Source organism: Aulostomus chinensis, chromosome 1, assembly GCF_037954235.1.
Source record: "Aulostomus chinensis isolate RoL2024-O1b breed Wild chromosome 1, RoL_Achi_v1.0, whole genome shotgun sequence".
Classification (NCBI taxonomy): Eukaryota; Metazoa; Chordata; class Actinopteri; order Syngnathiformes; family Aulostomidae; genus Aulostomus; species Aulostomus chinensis.
In genome coordinates this window covers 29,665,175-29,673,232 of record NC_141320.1, presented here as the reverse complement: position 1 = coordinate 29,673,232, position 8,058 = coordinate 29,665,175, and the positions used below count along the sequence as shown (strand labels likewise).

Below are 8,058 nucleotides of genomic sequence, written 5' to 3'. Positions count from 1 at the left end.
CAGAAGACAATGGACAGAAGTCCTGACACATTGAACAGTTCTCCAGGACCATTTTTGATGAAGGTCTGGATCACACCAGCCTTTTTTGTTTGTCTTCTTCCAGTGTCCTCAACATTGTGTGAGCCAATAATTCCACATCTGTACCAGACACACCTCTGGTTGGTGGGTTGATGGATCTTTCTGTTCTAACAGTGTCTTTTATCTTGCTTTTATCTTTTCTATCTTTTCTTTGTATCTGCATTCTGTGGTGCACGGTGGCTCTGGAAGAGCGCTCTAACTATTGTCACTGTACCCCCCCCCCCACAACGAAAATAAAAGATTCTGATTCCGATTCTGACACACACACACACACACACACACACACACACACACACACACACACACACACACGTGTATCAACATGATGTTCCGAATGTTTCACTGTCTGTGGTTGTCCAGCTCTCCTTGCCTCTTCACTGTCATTGTCAGAACTCGGAGCAGTCTTCCTCTCCAGGTGATGTCTCTGAGTGATGATGATTGCTGTCTGTTCAACCAGCTTCATTTGTTGATGTCTGAGAAGGACTGAAGACAGCAAAGTGTGCTGATTGGCCAACAACCCCTCACAGGTCAAAGGTCACTGCTCTGAGGCGGACCAGTTTACTGTAACAGTGGTGGCACCATCCACTGCTGGCGCTCTCTTCAGTGCTTCTTGTTTCTGCCCTTTGTGTGTGAGCTCCTAGAGCAGCTGGTCCGCCCCCCCCCCCCTTTTCTTTTCTATTCCTCTAATTTATTTTTTGATTTTCTATTTTTGTAATTCATCATCGATCTCGGCTCACGGTCGCTACACTCTTGACCTCCTGTGAGCCTTGAAGAGAGAGAAGCCACCTTTGTGTTGGAGAAGAGCAGCTTCGTCCAGGCAGCCAGCAGCCTGAGACCAGAGGGTAGCCCATCAACGCGCTTCCCTTCTTCATCGAGCGAATCTCAGCGGGAGCCACGGTCGACGAGGTGGAGGCTTTGGAGGCCGTCCTCCCACCAGTTCGTTGGAGAGGCGTCGTACATCGATGGGAGAATCCAGCTGAGAACGTAAGCCGGTTACGTTGGTTTTCACCGATTCAGGCCTGGACTCCTGTCTCGCTGCCAAACTCCGCCTGACTCCGTAGAGCTGGTCAGCCTCCACTCAGTCCTCTTCATTTGGTTGGAGGTCACCATCGTTCATCCTACACACCTTTCCACCGGCCTCTTTGCCGTCTACTTGAAGCTCAGATAAATGGAGGCTAATTCATACCTGCTACTCAATATGGGCCTTAATTACTCTGCTGGAATTATCACTCTGTCTTAAGGGTTTTCTTAATTGTATTAAATCCTCTTTAATTTCCAAGAAGTCTTCCAACTCACTCATTCATGCAAGCCACTGATCCACAAGACCTCATTGATGAGCTTCAACCTGAGACTGATTGTTTCTCGTTGGACGAGACACCCATTCAATGAGACTCATTGTCAGTCCATTGAAATCTACTGGTGTTCCTGGTGAGTTGATTTAACAACATGAGCTGACAGAATCTACGTTCAGGTAGGAACCACCACATCCAGGGGTCTGGACCTTTGAGCAGGCAGAGCCATCAAAGTAGCAGACTAAGCTAGAAGACGTTAGCATTGAGAAGAAACTGATACCTGAGCCTACTTTTGGGTCTGGTCAGGTAATGACACAATAATATGACATCATTATCAGACTGACGCCTGCTCAACACTGACCAAACACCACCCTATTGCATTGTGGGAAATTTCTGCTTGGCTCGCGTCCATCAAAACACACAAAGAAATTTCTCCAGAATCAGGATTGACAGTGGATACAATTGAGTCCACACTGGTTTTTCATTCTGAGTCAGGTGCAGGTGTGGAACTTCAGACACAGTCTGTGTTTGTGTTGTTCATTCAGTGATTTTTCTTACAATTCCCAATCACAGCTGCAGAAAGTGGGAGAACAAGCAGGGATGTTCAAGATAAACGCCCAACGTGGGGCTTGAACCCACGACCCTGAGATTAAGAGTCTCATGCTCTACCGACTGAGCTAGTCAGGCTACATCTGAGTAGCTTCAATAGCCTGAAGTGTTCAGAGTGAGAGACGCTACAAGCTCTCCATCAGACTCACAGTCACATGAGCCATCACATGATTGATGAATGACCACAAACACCTTCATCTTTGACAAAGAAGTCAAATAAAAGGTGAACCACAGATGAGACACCAGTGGTAAAAACACTAAAGTGCTGTCAAGGAGAAACAGGATACGAGCAAACACACACACAAGTTACAGAGGGAGAACTCTCCCAGAGGGAACCACTCAAAGGAGAACCTAGAGATCATCAGGCTGGATGACCTCATCAACATGAGACAGGTGGATAGGAAACAAGCTCAGAGATGTCAGGAACATGAGATCCAAGTGGTGAGAGAGCTTCAACTGGTGAGGTTCCAGAACCAGGAGTGAGGTGGAGCCTGCATCACCTACTGGGAGCTTTTAGTCTAAGGTTCAACTTGGACTTGAAGGATTTCTGGACAGACAACGTGCAGGGAGGGAATTTGGAGATGAAGAACAAGTTCCTCTCAGCTTTAATGGAGTTTTCAGGAGTCAAACAGACCCTCCTCTGATTGGTTGCCTCTGATTGTGTTCTCATTGCACCACAGCCTCCAGGTTGAGGGTTCTGGTCCTAGTCAGACACATTGACTCTGATGCTGCTGAGCCTGAAGGCAGGATGAAGAAAGGAGTGTCTGAGAGAGCTTCACCAGACAAACTGTCCAGTTGAACAACAAACACTAGTCAGTAGGAATGTTGCTGCTGGGACCCTGATTCAAACCAGGGTTGCTGCAGCCACAACACAGAGGACTGACCACTAGAGGATCAGGGCCTCCTGGAGGCTGAGGTTGGAGCTGCTCTGTCTTTGTCTCACTGAGAGACAAAAGACAATTGGAGTCCACAAAGAAATCATTGAGAAATCAAGGAGAGATCAAAGAAAGAATTCTAAGATTAAAAACAGAACTCTGAGATCAAAGGTTGAAGTTCCCCAAGGTTCAGTTTTAGCTCAGACCCTCTTTAATATCTCTGTACTGCCACTTGTCGTCAGGAGACTCAGTATAAACCTCCACAGTCCTGCTGATGTCACTCAGCTGGACATGTCTGTGTCTCCTGGTGACTCAGGACCAGTTGATGTCCATTAGCCTGTCATGGAGGCAGAGAACAAAACTGAGGTCTTAATTAAAGCTGGAGGCAGTGTTGTTTGGGCCTGAGCCTCCTTCTGTCCACTGCAGCCCAGTAGCAGGAGTCGTCCTGAATCCAAGGATGTATTTTATGAGAGCGGTGGGACTTGTAGTTTAGGAGGTAGAAGCCTCAGTGTGACACCAAGTGAGAATCAGAGCTGAGCCTCTAAGAGCCCCTCCCCCGCTGCTCTCTGTCAGAGTGGAGAGGAGAGAGGATTTTTGGAGTTTGTTGTTTGAAAAAGGCTCATCAATCCCCAGATTGTGGTCAAAGTAGAATGTAAACATTTTAGTAGGCATTTTTGTCAGGAATGTAGTGAAGTTATTTGTGAAGTGGAGAGAGTTACAGTGTAGACGAGAGAAGCGTCAGTTTGAGGCTATGTGTGTCTGAGGAGACAGCCTCCCATTGGTTTACATTGTAGGGTGAAAAGTGGGTCCTGGACTTTGTCATGACTCAAACAATTTGTAGTTGGTTTCTGATGGTTTGGTTTGCTTGACCTTGCAAATCCATATTTTGGGCTCTGGCTTCTTCTGCTTTTCATTTTGTGTTTGTATTAAAGTTCTGTTGCTGAAAAAATAAATCCAGGGTTTAGTGACTAAAAAAAGGTCCAGAGGCCCACAACTAAATATTCAAACCAATATTTCCATGATAAGGAAGCCTAACAAGGTCACCAAGAGATGGAAACAACTTGGAGGATAGAAAATTGTTTTAGTTTATTTGACAGCTGATTGAAGACGTGGGTCAAAACTGACCGTTACCATAGAGATGGGAACAGAAAGCTGACACAAGAGGAAGGTTCCAGCTCTGAAAAAGGAGTTTGATCAAAATCTTGAACTGCCAGTAGAAATGTCCTTTTGTATGTTGACCTTTGTTGACAGAAGTCACTTTAGCTTGGCAGTGAAAAGAATGGCTGCTAGCTTGACAAAGAACTGCACAAACCAGGTTCAAGCTGGACTTTGGACCCTGGTATCTGCAACAACTCCCATCAACTCCTAATCTAGCAGCTCTGCTGGGTCCAACTATTTTACAGAACATTTGACAGACCAGTGGAGCAGTGAGGACACACATGAGTTGATCACATGATCCACTGAAGCGCCATTTTACCTGCCACTGAGGTCACCAACATGAGCTGGAGTTGGGAATCTTGAACTGAACCTGGTATCACAGCGACCCCTACTGCTGCAAAATGGAACAGCAACACTGAACCAAGTACAGGATTGGAGGGAGACTGATGGTCTCTGTTTGGGTTTTAGAAGGACAAGGAGGGCGTGGCTTCAAGCTGGATTCTCAGAGACTATTTCCCCAACCTCTACATTGGCATCTACACTGTCATCCAGTCATGTGACTGAAGTCATCCAGTCATGTCAGTGATGTCACTCTGCAGGACTGTAATTACCATCACATTCTAGAAAAGAATCCAGACTCCACATTTCTGGGGCAGTTTTGGTCTTTAAACACTTGACAGTTCCAGGAGATTTAGTCTGGCTCAAGATCTTAAGATCAACCCAGGACAGAAGGCTATGACTCCATTGGATTGTGTAGTTGGAGCATTCAGAGATCTGGTGGATCTCAGTAGGAGCTGGATTTATCCACTGAATGATCCTGGTCAATGTGATCCTGCTCCTCCATCTCTAAGGCTGACAGAGCAGGAGGACCTGACTGAGAAGAAAGCTGCACTTGAGCAGCTTCAGTCTCTGTGTGACAACACACATGCAGAAAACCAGAATTTGAGGGAACAAGTTTCTACTCTTGAACATGAGAATAAAAGAGCAATCCAGGAGCTCCAGAACCTCACTGCTGTGGTGGCCAACCTCCAAACGGTCCAGGACAAGAACCAGACTCAGATAGAAGACCTGAACGCAACAGTCCACAGTCTTCAGTGTGAGGGGAGGAAGGTTGATGGAGAGAACAATGAGCTCAGAAAAGAGCTGACCCAGGTTCAGTCTCTGAGGGAGAGTGAACAGGTGGAGATGAAATGTCTTGAGGAAGACCTGACTGAGAAGAAAAGTGCACTTGATCAGCTTCAGTCTCTGTGTGACAAGAGATGGACAGAAAACCAGAATTTGTGGGGACAGGTTTCTAGTCTTGGACAAGAGAAGATCATTGCATATCAGCTGGTAGAGAACATGTCTGCCATGGTGGGCAACCTTGAATCTGTGAGGGAGGAGAACCAGGCTCAGATCAGAGACCTGAACACACAAGTCCACAATCTTCAGCTTGAGGTGAAGATGGTTTACAAGGAGAAGTGTGACCTCAAGTGTGAGCTCAACTCCATCCAGGCAGAGAAGAACAAAAGGAGAGAAGAACTCACTGAGAAGAAGACGACTCTTGAACAGCTGAGGTTCCAGAGTGAGGAGAGAGAGGCAGAAAATGGATGTTTGAGGAGACGAGTTTCTACTGCATCTCAGGAGACAGAGACCTTCACTGCAGAGTTGGCCCACCTCGAATCAAGGAAGGACCAGGACCCCACAAAGACTGGCAGTCTGAACGGTGAAGTTCAGAGTCTTCTATGTGCAGTGAGAACACAAAAGAAGAAAAGGAGCAGTGCTCAGTGGGAAATCCTGGGAAATCTTCATGATTTAAAAAGCTGTTTGAAAGAGGAAAATCATGACCTTCAAGTGAAGGTCCAGCAAACTTCTGAAGAGCAAACAGACTCTCCCCTACGTCCAGCCAGAGAAGAGCAAGCAGACTCTCCCCTACGTCCAGCCAGAGAAGAGCAAGCAGACTCTCCCCTACGTCCAGCCAGAGGAGAGCAAACAGACTCTCCCCTACGTCCAGCCAGAGAAGAGCAAGCAGACTCTCCCCTACGTCCAGCCAGAGGAGAGCAAGCAGACTCTCCCCTACGTCCAGCCAGAGAAGAGCAAACAGACTCTCCCCTACGTCCAGCCAGAGAAGAGCAAACAGACTCTCCCCAACGTCCAGCCAGAGGAGAGCAAGCAGACGCTCTCATATGTTCTTCTGCAGAGGAGCTACGGGATTCTGCTGCATGTCCTGTGACTGAAGAGCAGAATGATGGGGGCACCCTGGAGACTGGACCTGCTAGGGGTCAAACCAGAGGTCTACTGAGCCGTGTGACATCTGGTGTAGAAGATGCTCTGTTAATGTTCATAGTTCTTTCTTTGTGTGCCTTTCCTCAACTTTGTTTTCTTTGTTTGTTATATATGATGATACCTTGATCACCACAGCAGTTGATCCCAGCTTGATTAGCTGAGTGCTTTGCAGTCTAAAGCACTTTAGTGACACCTGTGGGGTCCCTTATCCTCACTGACCACAGGGATTCAGCCTCACTGAAGGAGAGTGAACCTTCCAGGTTGCAGCTCCTAGACTCTGGAATGCTCTCCCACTGGACATGAGGACGCTGTGGACACCTTTAGAAAGAAGCTAAAGACCCATTTGTTTATTAATATTGTTGTTCATGATGGAATCGTCCCTCTGTACCTGCCCACACAGGTCAAGAGGTCAAATGATTCCCTGTTTAAAACAGCTCTTCATCACATGGATGTGCATCCCAACAGTCAGAGTTCACCGATGCTGCTATTCCCTCTAGTGTGAGGCACTAGGAGTGACTGATGAGGGTCAGGGGGGTCAGGCTAGTCCAGATAGTGGGTCTGTATGAGGTTATTAGGGAGGGATAAGGTAGTGGCAGAGTTCAGGCTGTAGTTGTGCTCCAACAGTTGAGACAGGGCAGGACAAAAAATGACCTCCTGATGGCGTTAGGAGTGACTCTTACAAGAACCAATCAATAAAAGTGGGTGGTGACCTGCTCATGTCACGCTTGTGTTGATGATTACTGGGTCTCCTCCATGCTCATTTATCATGAATGAATCCCTCTGAGTAAAACACCTGATGACTCCTGAGTTGTTTCACAAAATGTGTGTGTGTGTGTGTGTGTGTGTGTGTGTGTGTGTGGGCAATATGTGTTATGGTTGTTATGGAGTTTATGGTTATTATCTCTGTTTCTTGTGTCTTTGTCTTTGTTGTCCTTCCCTTCGTCCGTCCTGGATTTTTGACCCTGGTTGCAGGAAGCGTGTGACCTCAACTCCTTTTTCTGTGTTGCTGAACGTAGAGCCTTGCTTCATTGTGCTCGCTAAAGTGTGATCCTCCCTGCTAATTCCTTATTTCGTTGACTAATTACCCACCAAAAATTAATACCTAACTGCTTTATTTGGCTGAAGTTTAAAAGACCATCATTCTGGCAGCAACAATCTTTCTGCCTTGTAAACACGCTAAGCTAACGATGGCTTCTCCCTCTTGTCCTCCTCTCTCCTGCTCAGAGTGCCACATGTTTTGTTCCTCCTCTGCCTCCTTTAGTGATACTGATAAGTGTGTTAAATGTAGTTTTCTTGTTGTGTTGGAGGTGAGTCTATGCGATGTTGAATTGGACCTGCAGCGGCTCTGCACCAAAAGCTGCGAGAGCTAGCCAACCCTCACTAGCTGGTGCAGACCAACTTAGCTTAGCTCCTAGCTTAGGCCCAACTAGCGCTTCCCCAGCAGCTCCCATGCATCTGGGAGAGCGCCAAGAAAAGTTGGGCCTAAGCTAGGATGTGCTTGCTCATGAAAAATTGTTGGGTGTAAATTCATTTAAGGAGTGTTGAACTGGACCTGTTCTACTTGTAAAGTGTAACTTTTGTTGTTATTTGGTGCTTTACAGGGTTATGACTTGATTTCATTGCAGCTTTGACCTGAGCAGGTGTTCATTCACATCTCAGTAACAGGGGACACTTTATCACACCAGTGGACAAACATCAGCATTCGTCACCCAGCAGCTCCTCTGATCAACAGAACAAGTTAAAGTATTCTGGAGAATGAGGGCATCGATCCCTCTACCTCT

General features: G+C 46.7%; 1 non-coding gene across 1 annotated transcript; it reads right to left on the bottom strand.

The window, feature by feature from the left end:
• Window positions 1-1,984: 1,984 nt before the first annotated feature.
• trnak-cuu (transfer RNA lysine (anticodon CUU)) lies at window positions 1,985-2,057 on the bottom strand. Its single transcript has one exon. It is a non-coding gene; the product is annotated as a tRNA-Lys (tRNA).
• Between the last annotated feature and the right edge of the window lie 6,001 nt (window positions 2,058-8,058).